We start from the raw sequence: 20,283 nt of genomic DNA, 5'->3' as shown, positions 1-20,283 counted from the left end.
GGATGTGTTTTGTGTCTATCTGTGTGATGTGTCGTGTGTCATGTTGTATGTGTTGTGTGTCGTGTGTCATGTTGTATGTGTTTGTGTCTATCTGTGTGACGTGTTCTGTGTCGTGTTGTGTATTTCTGTGTGTGTGACGTGTTGTGTTTGTGTGTGGTGTGTTTGTGGTGTCATGTGACGTGTGGTGGTGTATGTGTGACACGTGTGTCATGTTGTGTGTGTGTGTGACGGGTTGTGTGTGTGTGTGACGGGTTGTGTGTTGTGTGTGTGTGTTGTGTGTCGTCTAGAGTGTTGTACGGGTTGTGTTTGGTTGTGTGTTTGTGGTGACGTGACATGGTGTGTGGGTGTGGCTGTGTGAGACGTGTTTTGTGTAGTGTTGTGTGTGTGTGACGTGCTGTGTGTGTGTTTGTGGTGTGGTGTGTATGTGTGATGTGTTGTGTGTGACGGTGTGTGTGTTGTGTTGTGGTCCGTTTTGTGTGTCGTGTTCAGTGTGTGTATGGTGTTGTGTGTGTGGTGTCATGTTATGTGTTTTGTGTGATGTAGTGTGTGTGTGTGTGTCATGTTGTGTGTCGTCTTGTCTGTGTTTGTGTGACGTTTTGTGTGATGTGTTGAGTGTGTGTGACGTGTTGTGTGGGTGTCTGTGTGGGTGTCTGTGATGTGTTGTGTGTCAGGTTGTGTGCTTGTGTTGTGTGCTTTTTTGTGTGTTGTGCTGTGTATGTGACATGTTGTGTGTTGTGTTGTGTGTGTTTGTGTATGTGTGATGTGTGTAGTGTTTTCTGTCTGTGTGACATGGTGTGTGTCATGTTGTGCGTGTGTGAGACATGTTTGTGAGTGCGACGTGCAACGTGCTGTGCGTGTGTGCGACGCGCAAGGTTTTGTGTGTGTGAAGTGTGATGTGCTGTGTGTATGAAGTTCGACATGCGACGTGTTGTGAGTGCGATGTTTGACGTGCTATGTGCGATGTGCATTGTGCGACAGGCGACGTGTTGTGTGTGTTCATGCGACGTGCAATGTTTTGTATGTATGTGTTTTGTATGTTGTGCGTGTGATGTGCAATGTGCTGTGTGTGTGCGTGCGACATGTGTGCAACGTGCTACACACGACGTATTGTGCGTGCGGTGTGCGATGTCTTGTCTCTGTGTGTGCGACACACACGACATACACACAACATGTCTCATGACACCACAACCACACAACACACACTCAACATGACACACAAAACGGCACAAAACTCAACACACTGACACACTGAACACAAGACTCAATCAGACGTCATACACACAGCACATCGCACTTCACACACACAAAACGTTGCGCTTCGCACGCACGCACAGCACGTCGCACGTCACACGAACAAACATGTCTCACACACGCACATGACACACACCATGTCACACAGACAGAAAACGCTACACACGTCACACATACACAAACACACACAACAAGACTCCATCGATGGGGATTAGCCAGGATGGGCAGGGATGGTGTCCCTAAACTCTGTTTGTCAGAAGCTGGGGATGGAGCGACAAGGGACGGATCCCGGCATGATTCCTGTCTGTTCATTCCCTCTGGGGCACCTGGCCCTGGCCACTGTCGGCAGACGGACACACACAGGTCAACTCCTGCCATATTCTCCTCCGGCTGGGGCTCCTGCACAATTCCTCTGCGAAAGCAGCTGCAAAAGCCAAGCATGAGCCATCACTCCACAAAGCTCGATGGGTGCTGGAAATCTTGCCCTCAGCCCTGCCTCACTCTTTCATCCCATCCACATCGGCCCCACCCGACGCACAGAGACGGAGTTAACACCGACAGTCACCGCTCCACTCTCGCACCCACTGCCCTGCATGATTTTCGTCCCCTCCTACTGCTTCTTGGCTTCCGAGACATAGCGTGTGGGGATGCACACCTAGCGTGCCTGCCCGTGTCCTGTGAAGGGAGACAGCACAGGGAAAGGCAAGGACAGAGAGAGAGACAGAGACAGAGACAGAGACAGAGTGTGTGTGATGGCCAACATACTAGAGGAGAGACAGAGAAAAACATGGTAGGATAGCAAGCAAGTCACCTCCTGGAGTCATCTGTGATGAAGCGGGACTTCGTGTTTCCTCTGAATCGTGTGGGGGTGCCTCAGTTTCCCCTAGGCAGTTCTTAAGGATCTAGGTGGTGGGGTAAGGGTGTATGATCGTTGCAGAGCTCTGGAGGGCAGGTGTGTGCAGGGGTCTGGACACAGAGAATGGCCGACACCCTCTTTCCTGGCACCTGATGCCCTGGGCCCTTCCCCCCTGCAAGGTGAGAGCTAAAGGGTTGGAGAACAAAGGAATCCGGTGCCCTCCTGGCCGGGGAGAGGGACAAAGCCCAGAGGAGGAGGGGCTGGGGGGAGTTTCAGTTGGGGGCTGGCTGGAGACATGGAGTGAAGGGCAGGCGGGGTTGTCTGGCTCACTGCCCCCCAAAATGGACCCGGCTGAGGGGTCCTGTTCTCTGCACCTTCAAGCTCTGTGTTAGACCATGTCCCTGTCGTCTAATAAAGCTCTGTTTTCCTGGCTGGCTGAGAGTCCCGTCTGACTGCGGAGTTGGGGGGCAGGACCCTCTGGCTCCCCCAGGACCCCGCCTGGGCGGACTGGCTGTGGGAAGCGCAGGGAGGGGCAGAGGAGGCTGAAGGCTCCGAGGTCAGAGCCAGGAAGGTGGAGCCGGGGGAGCTGTGTGTCCTGCAGACAGGCTGCTCCCCGAGAGGAGACTTCCCCAGAGTCCTGCCTGGCTTCCTGGGGAGCAGTTCCAGAGCATCGCCCGGGGACTCCGGGACATCCTCCTCCTCGATGAAACCTTCTGCTGTGTGACGCGTTGTGTGTGTCGTGTGATGTGTTGTGTGTGTGACTTGTGTGTCGTTTTGTGTGTGTGAGACGTGTTTATGTGTGCGTGTTGTGGGCCACGTTGAGTGTGTGTGTGCCCTGTTGTATGCCGTGTTGTGTGCATGTGACGGTGTGTGCCGTGTTGTGTGCCGTTTTGTGTGCATGTTGTGTGTGTCGGTGTCATGTGTTGTGTGAGATTTTTGTGTCTCATGTCGTGTGCTGTTTTGTGTGTCGTGTGTAGGTGTCGTGTGTCGTGTTGTCTGTGTGTGTGTCGTGTTGTGTGTGGGTGTGTGATATTTTGTGTGCGATGTTTTGTGCATCGTGTTGTGTGTGTGTGTCACGTGTGCCGTTTTGTGTGTCATGTGAGGTGTTGTGTGTCGTATTGTGTGTGGGTGTCGGTGTCATGTGATTTCTGTGTCATGTTGTCTGCCGTTTTGTGTGTCATCTCGTGTGTGTGTGTGTGTGTCGGTGTCGTGTGTGATTTCTGTGTCACGTTTTCTGCCTTTTTATGAGTCATCTTGTGTGTGTGTGTGTGTGTGTGTCGGTGTTGTGTGTGATTTCTTTGTCACGTTGTCTGCCGTTTTGTGCCTCGTCTCGTGTGTGTGTGTGTGTGTCGGTGTCGTGTGTGATTTCTGTGTCACGTTGTCTGCCGTTTTGTGTCTCGTCTCGTGTGTGTGTATGTGTCGGTGTCATGTGTTCTGTGCGATGTTTTGTGCATCGTGCTGTGTGTGTGTGTCACGTGTGCCGTTTTGTGTGTCATGTGAGGTGTTGTGTGTCATATTGTGTGTGGGTGTCGGTGTCGTGTGTGATTTCTGTGTCACGTTTTCTACCGTTTTGTGCCTCGTCTCGTGTGTGTGTATGTGTCGGTGTCGTGTGTTCTGTGTGATTTTTGTGTGTCGTGTTGTGTGCTGTTTTGTGTGTCGTGTCATGTTGTTTGTGTGTCGGTGTCCTGTGTTGTGTGTGTGTGAGAGACGTGTTTCTGTATGTGTGACGTGTTCTCTCTCTGTGTGTCGGTGTCGTGTTGTGTGTGTGTGTGTGTCAGTGTCGTCTGTCATGTTTTGCGTGTGTGATGTTTTGTGTGTGATGTGTGTGTTGTCTTGGGTGGCCACACAGGGTAACGCACAAAGCATGGAGGAAGAGTGACACAACGTGGCCACTCAGGAGTAACACACAAACAATTCCTCCCCCCGGAGCAACAGTGATGTGTGTGGCCAATTCAGGTCATGCACAAACCATTTCCTCATGGAGCAACAGTGACCCCGGGTGGCCCCTCAGGGTACTGCACAAACCATTTCCCTCACGGAGCAACAGTGACAGTGGGTGGCCACTGTTACGAATTATACCCGATTGGTCCCGCACAGTTCGAGTCTAGGCTGAGGCACACGAACGAAGTCCACAATGGCAGGGTTTAATAATAATAATAATAATAAACAAAAAATAGTTTCACTAGAAAAGGTAGATTTTCAGTGATTATAAGGGATAGCAAACAGAAGAAGGCAGATTACTAAGCAAATACAAATACACACGCATACTAAGCCTAAGATCTTAAAGAGACTGGATTCAAGAAGTAATTTCCCATCCTAAATGTCTTTTGGCATCTTGAAGAGTTTCTGTAGCTTAGACTTCCCGTTGTTTCTCTTTACAGACTAGACTCCTGTCTTAGTCTGGACTTCCCCCTTCTCATTTCCTTTGTCTCTTCAGGTACTTTCAGCAGCCTTTCTACTGCCCTGCATGATTTTCGTCCGCTCCGACTTTTCCATGGCTCCCGAGACCTCACCTGTGGGAACGCACACCTACCCGTGTCCTACAAAGGGAGGCGGCACCAGGAGAGCAGAGGAGAGAGAGACTGAGAAAGTTGGCCAACACACAAGAGAAGAGAGAAAAATATGGGAGGAAGGCAAGCAACTCACCAGCTGGAGTCATTCTCCTAGATGCCACCTTCTCCTGCGAAGGAGACACCGTTCCTGGCCAGAGAAATGAGCAGCCCCTGAAAATGGGGACCTTGCCTCTCTCCTAACCACAGCTGGTCAGGAACCTTTTCTTACAAACCCAGCCCCAGCTGATGGGGAGTCCCTACCTGGAGCCAGGCGGGCCGTGAGCAAAGCCTTAACCAAACCAGACACTTATCTCACTGACATTCGCAACTGCTCCGCTGCCAACCGGACAACTCCTGGCTGCATCAACAGTGCTCGCAGGCTCACCTCTCTCGCTCGCTTTCCATCTGATGAGGGGAGTCAACTGTTTGTACTAAACCCAGACCAAGGAGGAAAAACAAAGAAGTTACCATCTCAGTGGGCCACATCGTGTAGGCTATCATTATACAATGCTCCATTGGTGCTGGAAATCTTGCCTTCATCCGCGCATCAGCCCCACGCGATGAACCAAGACAGAGTTAACCCCGACAGTCACCGCTCCACGCTCGCACCCACTGCCCGGCATGATTTTCCTCAGGTCCGACTTCTCCATGTCTCCCGAGACCTCACCTGTGGGAATGCACACCTACCCATGTCCTGTGAAGGGACACGGCACGAGGAGAGAAGAGGAGAGAAGAGGAGAGAAGAGAGAGAGAGAGAGTTGGCGAACACATGAGACAAGACAGAGAAACATGAGAGCAGGGCAAGCCACTCACCACCTGGAGTCATCCTCTTGGATCCAACCTTCTGCTGCGGAGGAGATACCGTTCCTGACCAGAGAAACGAGCAGCCTCTGAAAATGGGACCTTTTCTCCCTCGTAACCACAGCTGATCAGAAACCTTTTCTTACAAACCGAACCCTAATTTACGGGGCTTCCCTACCTGGACTTAGGTGGGGCGTGAGCAGAGTCCTCACCAAACCAGACACTTACCTCACCGAGACTGGCGATTGCTCGGCTCCCAGATGGAGGCCTCTTGCCTGGCATCACCAACGGTCACAGGCTCGCTGCTCTCACTCACTTTCCGTCGCATGAGGGCAGGAGACTCTGAGGCTTGACTTCTTTTTCCTTGGTACTAAACCCAGCACAAGGTGAAAAAACAAGTAAGTGACCATCTCAGTCGGCAACGTCTCGTAGGCTCCTCTGTTTGCCTCTCCCACATCTCGCCCTCGGCCCTGCCGCCCTCTTCCCTCCCGTCCACACCGGCCCCACGCGCCGCCCAGAGACCGAGTTCACCCCGCCCGTCCCCGCTCCGCTCTCGCACCCGCTGGGGGTCGTCTCGAGGGTTGTGATTTCGGTGTCGTGTCCTCTGCCGTCTTGTGTGTGTGTCGTGTATCGGTGTTGTGTGTGATTTCGGTGTCGTGTCGTCTGCCGTCTTGTGTCGTGTGACGTGTCGTATGTCGTGTCGTGGGTGTGTGAGATGTCGTGTGTGAGAGATGTCATGTGTCGGCGTGAGTGTGTGTCGGCATGTGTGTGTGTCGGCATGTGAGAGACGTTGTGTGTCGGCATGTGTGTTTGTGTCAGCGTGTGTGCGACATCATGGATTCTTTGACCATGGGATGGTGTTCCATGAAGGAGGAGTGCTAGGCAGAGACGGGCTCCATCTTACGAAGAGAGGGAAGAGCATCTTTGCCAGCAGGCTGGCTAACCTAGTGAGGAGGGCTTTAAACTAGGTTCACCGGGGGAAGGAGACCAAAGCCCTGAGGTAAGTAGAAAAGCGGGATACCGGGAGGAAACACAGGCAGGAATGTCTGTGAGGGGAGGGCTCCTGCCTCATACTGGGAATGAGGGACGATCAACAGGTTATCTCAAGTGCTTATATACAAATGCACAAAGTCTTGGAAACAAGCAGGGAGAACTGGAGGTCCTGGTGATGTCAAGGAACTATGACGTGATTGGAATAACAGAGACTTGGTGGGATAACTCACATGACTGGAGTACAGTCATGGATGGTTATAAACTGTTCAGGAAGGACAGGCAGGGCAGAAAAGGTGGGGGAGTAGCACTGTATGTAAGGGAGCAGTATGACTGCTCAGAGCTCCGGTACGAAACTGTGGAAAAACCTGAGTGTCTCTGGATTAAGTTTAGAAGTGTGTGCAACAAGAGTGATGTAGTGGTGGGAGTCTGCTATAGACCACCGGACCAGGGGGATGAGGTGGATGAGGCTTTCTTCTGGCAGCTCACGGAAGCTACTAGATCGCATGCCCTGATTCTCATGGGTGACTTTAATTTTCCTGATATCTGCTGGGAGAGCAATACAGCGGTGCATAGACAATCCAGGAAGTTTTTGGAAAGCGTAGGGGACAATTTCCTGGTGCAAGTGCTAGGGGAGCCAACTAGGGGGGGGCGCTTTTCTTGACCTGCTGCTCACAAACCGGGTAGAATTAGTGGGGGAAGCAAAAGTGGATGGGAATCTGGGAGGCAGTGACCATGAGTTGGTTGAGTTCAGGATCCTGACGCAGGGAAGAAAGGTAAGCAGCAGGATACGGACCCTGGACTTCAGGAAAGCAGACTTCGACTCCCTCAGGGAACAGATGGCCAGGATCCCCTGGGGGACTAACATGAAGGGGAAGGGAGTCCAGGAGAGCTGGCTGTATTTCAAGGAATCCCTGTTGAGGTTACAGGGACAAACCATCCCGATGAGTCGAAAGAATAGTAAATATGGCAGGCGACCAGCTTGGCTTAACGGTGAAATCCTAGCGGATCTTAAACATAAAAAAGAAGCTTACAAGAAGTGGAAGGTTGGACGTATGACCAGGGAAGAGTATAAAAATATTGCTCGGGCATGTAGGAAAGATATCAGGAGGGCCAAATCGCACCTGGAGCTGCAGCTAGCAAGAGATGTCAAGAGTAACAAGAAGGGTTTCTTCAGGTATGTTGGAAACAAGAAGAAAGCCAAGGAAAGTGTGGGCCCCTTACTGCATGAGGGAGGCAACCTAGTGACAGAGGATGTGGAAAAAGCTAATGTACTCAATGCTTTTTTTGCCTCTGTTTTCACTAACAAGGTCAGCTCCCAGACTGCTGCGCTGGGCATCACAAAATGGGGAAGAGATGGCCAGCCCTGTGTGGAGTTAGAGGTGGTTAGGGACTATTTAGAAAAGCTGGACGTGCACAAGTCCATGGGGCCGGACGAGTTGCATCCGAGAGTGCTGAAGGAATTGGCGGCTGTGATTGCAGAGCCCTTGGCCATTATCTTTGAAAACTCGTGGCGAACGGGGGAAGACCCGGATGACTGGAAAAAGGCTAATGTAGTGCCCATCTTTAAAAAAGGGAAGAAGGAGGATCCTGGGAACTACAGGCCAGTCAGCCTCACCTCAGTCCCTGGAAAAATCATGGAGCAGGTCCTCAAAGAATCAATCCTGAAGCACTTACATGAGAGGAAAGTGATCAGGAACAGTCAGCATGGATTCACCAAGGGAAGGTCATGCCTGACTAATCTAATCGCCTTTTATGATGAGATTACTGGTTCTGTGGATGAAGGGAAAGCAGTGGATGTATTGTTTCTTGACTTTAGCAAAGCTTTTGACATGGTCTCCCACAGTATTCTTGTCAGCAAGTTAAGGAAGTATGGGCTGGATGAATGCACTATAAGGTGGGTAGAAAGCTGGCTAGATTGTCGGGCTCAACGGGTAGTGATCAATGGCTCCATGTCTAGTTGGCAGCCGGTGTCCAGTGGAGTGCCCCAGGGGTCGGTCCTGGGGCCGGTTTTGTTCAATATCTTCATAAATGATCTGGAGGATGGTGTGGATTGCACTCTCAGCAAATTTGCGGATGATACTAAACTGGGAGGAGTGGTAGATATGCTGGAGGGGAGGGATAGGATACAGAAGGACCTAGACAAATTGGAGGTTTGGGCCAAAAGAAATCTGATGAGGTTCAATAAGGATAAGTGCAGAGTCCTACACTTAGGATGGAAGAATCCAATGCACCGCTACAGACTAGGGACCGAATGGCTAGGCAGCAGTTCTGCGGAAAAGGACCTAGGGGTGACAGTGGACGAGAAGCTGGATATGAGTCAGCAGTGTGCCCTTGTTGCCAAGAAGGCCAATGGCATTTTGGGATGTATAAGTAGGGGCATAGCGAGCAGATCGAGGGACGTGATCGTTCCCCTCTATTCGACACTGGTGAGGCCTCATCTGGAGTAATGTGTCCAGTTGTGTGTGATGCTTTCCATGTCATGGTGTGTGTGTGTCTGTGTCGTGTGTTAATTTTGTGTGTCGTGTTGTGTGCCGTTTGTGTCATCGTGTGTGTGTGACGTGTGTGCGTCGTGTTGTGCTGAGTGTGACATGTTGTGGGTCGTGTTGTGTTGAGTGGGTGTGTGTGTGACATGTTGTGGGTCATGTGTGTGATGTTTTGTGTGTGATGCTTTCCATGTCATGGTGTGTGTGTGTCTGTGTCGTGTGTTAATTTTGTGTGTCGTGTTGTGTGCCGTTTGTGTCATCGTGTGTGTGTGACATGTGTGCGTCCGCGCGTTGGACGTATTGTGCGTGTCCGTGTGGGAAGTGCGAAGTGGGATGGCTCAACTTGCCACCCCCTTCCCCAACATTTTAGCCCCCTGTCGTAAACATGACCCTACCCCCTCCCTAGGGTGCTACTGACACTAAAACGACCTAAAAGACCCCCGACTTACCACTATTGGCTGGCACCCCATTGCCACCCGCACTTCTATGCTGCTGCTGGCCAAACCCTCCCCCCAAATCTCAACCCCACCCCCTACCCGGAACCCAACTGGAACCCTGACCCCATAACCTGCCCCCCAACTCGAAACCCCTGAACCAAAACTGGAGCCCAACCCTCACCCCAACCCGAACCTCCAGCTCTGAACCCAGCCCCTCGAAGCCCGACACCACTTTAAGCCAGAGCCCAGTTCCCCATTCCCACCCTGGGCAACAACAGTGCAAACCACACCCTCCTGCCCCCAGCCCAGGAATCCTGCTTCTTACCACCCCTTCTTTGGAAATGAACCTTTTCTTCACTTGCATTCCACACACCTTCATTCTCCTCTGAGGGGTTATTTAGTGACAGGGGTCTACACAAGGCAACTCTTTGCTATTCCAGCGTAACAGGACACAGAGACGTGAAAACAGAGCAAACAACATTCCACGAGTTTTCAGGAGGTTTAAACACCCAATACAGTTGCACATTGAACAGTCGCTTTGATCTCTACTAACACACACATCCGTTGGCCTGAACACACTCTGACACAAGCTGCTCTTTCAGCGTCACACCTTGTACAAACATTACTGCAACAGCGTGCAGGGCAGCGTGACCCCCGGGGGTCTTTGAGCTGGTTTCAGGGCGTCCGCAGGACCCCGCAGCTTCGCCTCCCCGCCTGTTCCACCCACCGCCTGTGCTTCCCCGGAGGGATCTCCAGACTGTCAGTGCTGCCCGGAGCTTCCCTTCCCTGCCAGGCCTGAGCAACCAGCGCTTGTAACCAAGCCACTCACAGCCTCCCCGCGGGGAGCGTATGGACACAAACCGGCTGGAGAGCAGTTAGGGCAGGAATCCCTGGAGACTTGGGGAGCATCTTCAGCGGATGAGGGTGACATACCCCACAGGAGCTGAATTTCCTACTCGGGTCTAAGTCGTGCAGTGTAGATGGGGCAGCACGGTTGAGAGGCTCTGTTTGCTGCGGTGGATCCACTGGGGGTTGATGTCATGGGGGTCGAGTGAAGACCCACGAAATTGACAGCAGAGCGCTCTCCGGTCGCCGTTGGGACTGCGCCGGGAACGGCAGGAGGAAGGGAAGTCGACCGAAGAGCGGCTCCCATCGACCCAGCCCAGTGTAGACACAGCAGTAAGTCGACCGAAGCGATGTCAAATCCAGCTCTGTTATTCACGCAGCGGGAGCTGTGTAACTTAGGACGACTTACTGCGGTAGGATAGAGTCATAAATAGAAACGGAAAGCTAACCACCTTGAAATCCCTCCTGGCCAGAGGAAAAACCCTCTCACCTGTAAAGGGTTAAGAAGCTAGGGTAACCTCGCTGGCACCTGACCAAAATGACCAATGAGGAAACAAGATACTTTCAAAAGCTGGGGGGGAGGGAGAAACAAAGGGTCGGGATCTGTCTGTGTGATGCTTTTGCTGGGGACAGAATAGGAATGGCGTCTTAGAACTTAGTAAGTAATCTAGCTAGATGTGCGTTAGATTCTGATTCCTTTAAATGGGTGAGAAAATAAGCTGTGCTGAATGGAATGGATATTCCTGTTTTTGTGTCTTTTTGTAACTTAAGGTTTTGCCTAGAGGGATTCTCGACGTTTTGAATCTAATTAACCTGTAAGGTATTTACCATCCTGAGTTTACAGAAGTGATTCTTTTTACTTTTAAGAAACTGAATGCTTTTTTGTTGTTCTTAAGATCCAAGGGTCTGGGTCTGTGGTCACCTATGCAAATTGGCGAGGATTTTTACCAAACCTTCCCCAGGAACGGGGGTGCAATGTTTTGGTGAGGATTTTTGGGGGTCTAACCCGGTTAGACTTTTGGTGGTAACAGCGAAAGTCCAAGGGCAAAAGGTAAAATAGTTTGTACCTTGGGGAAGTTTTAACCTAAGCTGGTAAAAGTAAGCTGAGGAGGTTTTCATGCAGGTCCCCACATCTGTACCCTAGCGTTCAGAGTGGGGAAGGAACCTTGACAGATAGACACAGTGTGAGGCCTGAGTTTCCCCTGCAGTCTGGATGCTCAAACACCGGCTTGGCAACACAAGTCAGCAAGCCCAGGCCACATAGAGACAGGCTCAGTGTGCAGTGTGGACAGACCCTCAGACAACCCCAGTATTGTCAAAGGAGGAAATCCTTCCTGTGTTTTGACTTGCTGGTAGAAGAGCCGAGTGACATTGGAGCTCACCGAGCTTCACTGACAAACGCAGCGCTCCAGCACCTGAGCTCTCGGGCTCCCTGTTGAAAGAAAAGCGGAAGGAGCGATAAAGGTCAAATAGAGGTGCTCGTCTTTGGCCAAGGGCAGGGAATCCCACCCTCAAAGCGAGAACATTTCTCTCTTTGTCTGTCTGTGTTGGGGCAGGAGCGATAACACGTCCTCCTGCATTTGCTATTTCAGAGAGTAGTTTCTGGCTGTCTTCTCAAAGACAGGATGCGAAAGAGGCCTCAAACCTGACTGAGTGGAAACAAGAACGATGCAGCTCGACTGAGCCAGCTGAGAATTGAGATGTGCCCCTTTGCTCGAGTGAGGGAATGACCCGTGAGGGGACTGGAAACCTGACCGGCCAATTCTTAACTTGCACTCTCTCAGCATCTTTCCTCTGAGTGCCGTCACGGTAGTTTCAATACTCCAGCACCGGACGCCCTGCCAGCTCTGGGCCCGACAAGCTTTCCTTGGGATTGGATTCTGGAGAGCAGGGGTGCAGGGAAGCCACAGGTGCATGTGGCTCCTTGGTGAGGTTTTCCTTGCAAGATGTGTGTGTGAGTCTGTGTGTGTAGGAAGCACTGAGGGTGGCACTCTCACTGAACCCACAGAGGGCGACGGTGGTGGGAGCGAGACAGTAGAAGTATAAAGGGGCAAGGACGGGCAGAACGATCGTGACTGTGTTGTGTTTCATTCCTTAGATGTGGGGCCACCACCTTTCTCTTTAGCCTTGTAGTATCCCAGGGGTAAAACTAACCATCTGTCCAGCTACAAGGGCGTGTTTGTGTTCATTCCTGCGAGCCACACAGGGGTTTGATGTTGCTGCTTCCAATCCTCTGGCTCTGCCGGGAGAAGGGGCAATTCAGGCCATCACTGAGCTGAGGGAGGGAGATGAAATAAGATTGGTCCCAAAGATTGATCCCTGAGGAACTCCACTGGTAACCTCCCTCCAGCCTGACAGTTCACCTTTCAGCAGGACCCGCTATAATCTCCCTGTTAACCATTTCCCTATCCATCTTTCAATTTTCATATTGATCCCCAGCTTTGCCAGTTTAACTAATAATTCCCCATGTGGCACCGTATCAAACACCTTCCTGAAATCTTGGTCAATTAGATCCACTGCATTTCCTTTGTCTAAAAAATCTGTTACTTTCTCAAAGAAGGAGATCAGGTTGGTTTGGCATGATCTACCTTTTGTAAAACCATCTTGTATTTTGTCCCATTTACCATTGACCTCAATGTCCTTAACTACTTTCTCCTTCAAAATTTTTTCCAAGACCTTGCATACTACAGATGTCTAACTAACAGGCCTATAGTTACCAGGATCACTTTTTTCCCCCCCTTTCTTAAAAATAGCAACTATGTTCGCAATTCTCCAATCAAACGGTACAACCCCTGAGTTGACAGATTCATTACAAATTCTTGCTAATGGGCTTGCAATTTCATGTGCCGGTTCCTTTAATATTCTTGGATGAAGATTATCGGGGCCCCCTGATTTAGACCCATTAAGCTGTTCGAGTTTCGCTTCTACCTCAGATATGGTAATATCTACCTCCATCTCCTCCTTCCCATTTGTCATGCTACCATTATCCCTAAGATCCTCATTAGCCTTATTAAAGACTGAGGCAAAGTATTTGTTTCGATATTGGGACATGCCTAGATTATCCTTGACCTCCACTCCATCCTCAGTGCTTAGCGGTCCCACTTCTTCTTTCTTGGTTTTCTTCTTATTGACATGGCTATAGAACCTTTTATGATTGGTTTTAATTCTCTTTGCAAGGTCCTTCTCACTTTATCCCTTCATGTTCTGACCTCAAGAAGGTAGCTTTCCTTGCTGATCCCTCCCATCTTCCACTCCCTGTATGCTTTCTCCTTTTTCTTAATCACCTCTCCGAGATGCTTGCTCATCCAGCTTGGTCTACAACTCCTGCCTATGAATTTTCCACCCTTTCTTGGGATGCAGGCTTCTGATAGCTTCTGCAGCTTTGATTTAAAGTAATCCCAGGCCTCCTCTGCCTTTAGATCCCTAAAGTTCTTCAGTCCAATCCACTTGCCTAACTCATTTCCTTCATTTTTCAAAGTCAGCCCTTTTGAAATCAAAAACCCTAGTTGCAGATTTATTTTTTGTTGATCCTTCTGTTCAGTTTGAACTGAATTAGCTCATGATCGCTCGAACCAAGATTGTCCCCTACAACCATTTCTTCTAGGAGGTCCTCACTTTTCACCAAAGCCAAATCTAGAATGGCACCCCCTCTTGTCAGTTCAGCAACTACTTGATGAAGGAATCCATCTAACAGCATCTAGGAACATCTGAGCCCGATTATTATTACTAGCACTCGTCCTCCAGTCTAGATCTGGGAGGTTAACGTCTCCCATGATCACGCAGTTTCCATTAGTGTTTACTTCATTAAAAACATTAAAGAGGACTCGATCCATATCCACATTAGATCCCGGCGGTCTCTAGCACACTCCAAGCACTATCCCAGGGGAGGCTCGAGTAGTTTTCTTCCCCAATGTCATTTTTGCTCAGACGGACTCTGTCTTATCCATTCCGTCGCTGATTTCTTTACATTCTACCTCCTCATTGATAGACAATGCTACTCCACCACCTTTACCTTTATTTCGGTCTTTCCTAAACAGCACATACCCTTCAATACCCGTAGTCCAGTCATGACGACTATTCCACCCTGTTTCTGTTATCCCTAGAATATCTGGTTTCACTTCCTGCACCAGTAGCTCTAGTTCCTCCATTTTGTTACCTAGGCTCCTCGCATTAGTGTACAAACATCTTCATTTTTGCTGTTTGGCCTCGCTCACGTTCTTTGTCACAGGCAAAATCCCACTACAGATCACCTGAGCCTCGATTTCCTTAAGCGTCTTCCCCAGCCTAGCACAGTCTCCCTTAATCCTTTCCAGCGAGAATCTAGCCGTATCATTTGTTCCCACATGAAGGATAAATAGGGGGTTCTTTCCCGCTCCCTTTAGGATCCTTTTCAACCTCACATCTACATCCCGTATCTTAGCACCTGGAAGACAGCACACCCTTCTGTTCTCTGGATCAGCTCTGGTTACAGGCCTGTCTAGTCTTTTCAGTAAAGAGTCCCCGATAACGTAGACCTGCCTTTCCATGATTACGATGCTATTCTCTAGTCTATCCCCTCTTCCCTCCGGCTGCAAGTTCTTTCCATTCCTACTCTCCCTTGTAATCCTCTTCAACCCATCCTGTATCCTCCTGGGGCTCCTATTTGGTGTAGTCTCCATTGACTCTTCCCCTTTTCCTATAGGACTAGCAGCTCTTCTCTTCTTCCTTGCCCCTCCACCTTCAGTGACTACCTGCTGAGCCTCTTCTTCATTTTCCAACTCTCAGAACCTATTCCTGAGCTCTATTTCTCCTTCACTAGCCCATCTTTTCCTCTGCCTGGTTCTTCTAGTCACATGCTTCCACTGATTACTTTCCTCACCCAGCTGTCTCTCCTCAGAGTTCCTCAGTCCTGCTTCCATCTGCAAGTCTGAGCTTTTCCCTTCAGACACCTCATGTCTTTGCTCCATCATCTGCTCAAACCCCTTTCTAAACTCAACCAGACTTTCCACCTGCATCTCCAAACCTCAGATCTTCTCCTCCATGAGCTCGAGCAGACGGCATTTCATGCAGACAAAACTCTTACCAGGTACCCCTCCAGGATCATGGACATACGGCAGCTTCCACATCCAGTCATCTCCATTGTGTCTTCCACGACATGAGTCACTCCCACTGCTGCCTCTGTGTCTCTCATCCCCTTCCCACCTAAATCCTGTTCACCTGGGAAACACCCAAACCCCACCCCCCACAGCAACAACAAACCCCAACAAGCACCACAAGACAAACTCCCTCTCAGACTCCCCTGTTTACAGCCTTGTTTGCTGGCTCCTGTGCCACGGCCTGACTGGCTGGTTCCCTTCCTAGGACCCCGAGTCAGAGAAGCCCCGGCCCCGAATCAGGGCTCAGCTTCTCCCCCAGCACAAAGCCCCCACAAGCCTCGACACATACACATAATACCAATACACAACCAAATACCAACACCTTCTCCTCCACACCATTCACAGCTGTTGGTCGGTCTTGGGGAAACCCTGCTGTTCCCCCCGCCGCAGCCTCCGCTCCCGGCGCCGCCAGCCAATGCTCCGGGCAGTGGGGCTACGAGCCCGGCCGGCCTCGGGGCTCTGTGCGGCACGGCACGGCAGCCGGACCTGGGGCAGCCGCCCCCAGCCCCCGGGGCTCCAGGCAGCACGGTCAGGGGGCAGGGAGCGAGGGAGGGGTGGGATAGAGGGCAGGGGAGTTTGGGGGGTCAGGGGCTGGGGGGCGGATGGGGTCGGGGCGGTCAGAGGGCGGGGAACACCGGGTTGAATTGGGGGCAGGAGGTCCCGGGGCGGTCAGGGAGAAGGGGTGGTTGGATGGGGCAGGGGGTCCAGGGGACAGTCAGGAAGCAGAGGAGGGGCGGTGGGGGACAGTCGGGGATGGGGCGGTGGGGGACAGTCGGGGATGGGAGTTCCAGGGGCGGTCAGAGGACAAAGAGAAGGGGTGTTTGGAGGGGGCAGGGGTCCTGGGGGGCAGGCAGGAAGGAGAAGGGGGGTTGGATGGGGTGGTGGGGGGCTGTTAGGGGCGGGGGGGATCTGGGGCCCCTCAGGGAACAGAGGAGTTGGATGGGGCCGGAGGCCCGGGGCGGCCGTCAGGGGGTGAGAAGCGGGGGTCGGATGGGGCCGGGGCGGGGCCATGCCTTGTTGTTTGAGGAGGCACAGCCTCTCCTAACTGTCCCGTACAATTTCTGAAACCCGATCCGGCATCAGACCAAAATTTGCCTGCCCCTGGCTTTATGCACAGACCCATTGGGAGTATGTGAACATTGCCCCATTTCTGAAACTGGAAACAACCCCCTGCACAGGGCTGGGAAAATAGAGCAGAGCACTGGAGCCTGAGACTGCGATGAAATCCTCTCAGGCATTGGCATCATGACAGCAGGAGTATCTGGCTATGTCGACTCTCTCCTCAGGCCCTATGCGACCAGCACCCCTAGCCAGAGATGCCTGAGATGATGGGGCGTCCAGGATTTCCAGGTTTATGGATCTTGATAGCAGATAGAAGACCTCTGGTCGGAGTTCCAGGGGCGTGTCTGTGCAGATTTGTTCTTGTGCTTTTTCAGGGAGTTTCTTGAGCAGATGGTGCAGTTTCTCTTGGTCACCCTGAGTGGGATCAGAGGGGAATGGGCTGGAGAATGTGGCGTTGGAGAGCTGCCGAGCAGCCTCTTGTTCATATTCCAACCTATTCATGAAGACGACAGCACCTCCTTTGTCAGCCTTTTTGATTCTGATGTCAGAGTTGTTCCTGAGGCTGTGGATGGTGTTGTGTTCTGCACGGCTGAGGTTATGGACCAAGTGATGCTGCTTTTCGACCACTTCAGCCCGTGCTTGTCGGCTGAAGCACTCGAGTTGAAGTCCAGTCTGCTGTTTCGACCTTCAGGCAGAATCCTTCTTTTTGTCATGTTGGACGGAAGGTCTCTGTGGATTAGTGTGTTGTTCAGAGGTGTGTTGGAAATATTCCTTCTGTCAGAGAGGTGGAAAGTCGCATTCCAGGTCACCGCAGAACTGTATCATGTTGGTGGCGGTGGAGGGGCAGAAGGAGAGGCCACACACGACACCCACTTCCTGGACACTACAGTGCTAATAAGCGATGGTCACATAAACACCACCCTATCCTGGACCGCTATGCTTACCTACATGCCTCCAGCTTTCATCCAGACCACATCACACGATCCGTTGTCTTCAGCCAAGCTCTAAGATACAACCGCATTTGCTCCAATCCCTCAGACAGTGACAAACATCTCCAGGATCTCTATCAAGAATTCTTCAAACTACAATCCCCACCTGCTGAAAGGAAGAATACCCAGAGGTCACCTACTCCAGGACAGGCCCAACAAAGAAAGGAACAGAACGCCACCAGCCATCAGCTTCAGCCCCCAACTAAAAGATCTCCAGGGCACGATCAAGGATCTACAATCTATTCTGAAGGACGATCCCTCAGTCTCACAGATCTTGGGAGACAGGCCAGTCCTCGCTTACAGACAGCCCCCCAACCTGAAGCAAATACTCACCAGCAACCACACAACAAAAACACTAACCCAGGAACCTATCCTTGCAACAAACCCATTGCCATCTCTGTCCACATATCTAGTCTAGGGACACCATCCTAGGACCTAATCACATCAGCCACACCATCAAATGTGCCCAAATACATTTGTTAGTCTCTAAGGTGCCAGAACTACTCCTCGTTTTGTTTTTGTTTTTTGCTGATACAGACTAACACGGCTCCCACTCTGAACTAAATGATTGCATCTCTCCCCAAAATAGATCTATAAGCACAAAGAACACCCTAGAGACCAGGCCTTTAAACGTTAGGAAACATCAAAGTTAAGGTGATGTGTACATACTTCGCGCAGTGCTGTTATGCATGTGTGTTATGATACAGACTCACAAGTGTGGCCTTGGGGTCAATTCTCTGTCCCCCACAGCATCAATTTCCTCCAGGCTATCAAGGGAAGTGGTGCTTCCTCCATCCCTTGATGAGATGCCTTTCTTGAGTCTGCTTTGGTCCAAAACTCGCTACTGCGCCATACAGGAGGCCTGTGATGTGTAGGGGGGCCAGATGAGATGATCTAACAGTCTCTTCTGGCCTTCAAGTCTCCAAATCTCTGCAAAACCGAGTGCGGCACATTGAGCATCCTCTGATGGTTCCACGTGTGGCCTGCGTGAACCCTTGCACGACTACTGAGTGTGTGGGGGTTACCCAGGGGGAGCAGCTCAAACATGCAGAGGAGCCGGCTCGGGGCAGGACATGAGCCCTGCAGGGCAGGGGTGGGGGTGGCAGTGACATCCCAAGGGCCTTTTGCAGCACTCAGCTGATTGGTGAAAGGAGGTTGGGAGGCGGTGACCTCACAGAGAGTCCACGACAACGGCCAGGGAGGACAGGCTGCAGGGCAGGGGGATCTCAGAGACCCCCGGGGCTTTGCTGCAGGGAGTCTCCTTCTTGAGGTGTCTCCTTGAGGACTGAGAGAGAATTCAGGGTCTCGTATGTGAGCGCGAGGTGGAGCCTCTCTGGAGTTTTCTCCTTTCCCACTGCTCATTGAGCGAGAAGACAGACGTCCCTGTAGAGAAGGTAAGAGCCCCAGAGAGGTTCGGTACCGAGGCAGCCTGATCCGCCAGGTGCTGGCCAAATTCTCAGCACGGAAAACAGGAGGTTAAGGTGGGACAATTTTCCCCCAGCTAGGCCTTTGTCCCTTCGAGTCCTTGGGGTTTGACTTTTTTGGTTTCCCTTTTCCTGCTTCCCTCCCTCCACTGGCGAGGAGGGGGCTGCTCTGTAGCCCTCATGGTGGGAGGCCTCCCAAAGAGATGGGACAGGAAGCGTGCTCTGAGAGTGATCCTCACCGGTGACCTGAGCCATCCCTGGGCCATCCGGGGAACCCTCAGCCCACCGCCAGAGTCCCCACGCTGATTGGCTGAGCAGGGGGTCTCGTGGCAGGGAGGAGACTCAGGACTTTGTTGTTCTCGTTTAAGGCCCAGCAAATAAGCCAGAACCAATCATCTGGTTGGTGAATTGTTCTCCTTCTCGCTGCTGATTGTCTCTGAGCCGTTCCTGGTTCTCGCTGGTGTTCTCGTGCTTCTAAAACACTCGCTGAAGAATCAGTGTGAATGGTTGTTGGTCTGTAGCTCATTGCAGGTCCCTTTATTCTGATCATTCAGTGTGTGAAACTCCAGACTGATGGTACGTTTGAAAGTCAGGACACCCGGGTCCTGTTCCCAACTCTATCCCGACAGGTTGTGTGATGGAAGACAAGGCCCTTCACCTTTCTCAGCCTTTGTTTCTCCCTCTGTCAGTTGGGGACAACAATCCTCTCACACCTGCCTCCCGGTTGGGGGAGGCTGGGGAGCTGTGGGGACCTGTTTGAGAACATCACTCGTAGCAGTGTATCGTAGGAGGTGTCCTATCGGGTTGAGTCATTCCAGAGGATGATGTCGTGCAGCAGAACCCCGTTTTCCCAACCTGGCGTTGACACAGCTTTGCATGTGAACCGAACCAAGGGCGCACACAGGTCCAGAAGCCGGCGATTTCTCCTTTGGCCGCTAGATGGCACTGCAGGCTCCCACTTCCCCCTTCTCCTGGTCAGCGCAATGGGGGTTCGTCTCCCCAAAAAGAACGCCCGTCTCGCTTTGAACGTTCCTTGACGTGCACCCTGTGGACTGTCGGGATACGTGTCCAAAAGTTGCAGGGCTTGTTTCATGGTCTCCACAACGACAATCTTTCTTCCTTTTCAGACGTGACGACCTTTTTGGTCAAGATCCTTGATTATTCGGGGACTTATCCCGGAAGACCCAAAGTATTTGGGACATAAGACTTGTCAGGAAGGGCGCACAGGGCTAAAGTGTTTTTGGCCATAGCAGGTGCCTTGTCGCAAGAATGACGTCCATCCCCCTTCCAAACGTGTTTTGTGTAGTGTTATGTGCGTGACGTGTTGTGTGTTATGTTATGTGTGTTCATGTCTGTCTGTGTGATGGGTTGTGTGTCATGTTGTGTGTGTGACATGTTGTGTGTCGTGTTGTACAACGTTTTGAGTGTGTGTGTGTGTTCAGGTGTTTGTGATG

At 51.5% G+C, this 20,283-nt stretch overlaps 1 protein-coding gene and 2 long non-coding RNA genes across 5 annotated transcripts in view; 1 reads left to right on the top strand and 2 right to left on the bottom strand.

Annotated features, from left to right (window-relative positions):
* The window catches only part of LOC102930774 (class I histocompatibility antigen, F10 alpha chain), a 1,343,638-nt gene that overhangs the window by 147,596 nt on the left and 1,175,759 nt on the right, over positions 1-20,283 (bottom strand). The window lies entirely within an intron of this gene.
* The window catches only part of LOC119566052, a 302,951-nt gene that overhangs the window by 102,251 nt on the left and 180,417 nt on the right, over positions 1-20,283 (top strand). The gene's annotated exons all lie outside the window — the stretch shown is intronic.
* LOC119566053 lies at positions 4,304-15,340 on the bottom strand. Of its 3 annotated transcripts, XR_006290587.1 has the most exons (4): positions 12,374-12,537; positions 11,602-11,651; positions 5,689-5,830; positions 4,304-4,647 (listed from the first exon to the last, which is right to left on the bottom strand). It is a non-coding gene; the product is annotated as an uncharacterized LOC119566053 (long non-coding RNA). The 3 variants fall into 3 exon arrangements; XR_005225034.1 differs by lacking the exons at positions 11,602-11,651; positions 12,374-12,537 and adding an exon at positions 15,282-15,340; XR_005225033.1 differs by lacking the exon at positions 11,602-11,651.

This window comes from Chelonia mydas, chromosome 4 (genome assembly GCF_015237465.2).
Source record: "Chelonia mydas isolate rCheMyd1 chromosome 4, rCheMyd1.pri.v2, whole genome shotgun sequence".
NCBI lineage: Eukaryota > Metazoa > Chordata > Testudines > Cheloniidae > Chelonia > Chelonia mydas.
Note: the sequence above shows the minus strand (reverse complement) of the source record. Positions and strands in the feature narration are given on the sequence as shown.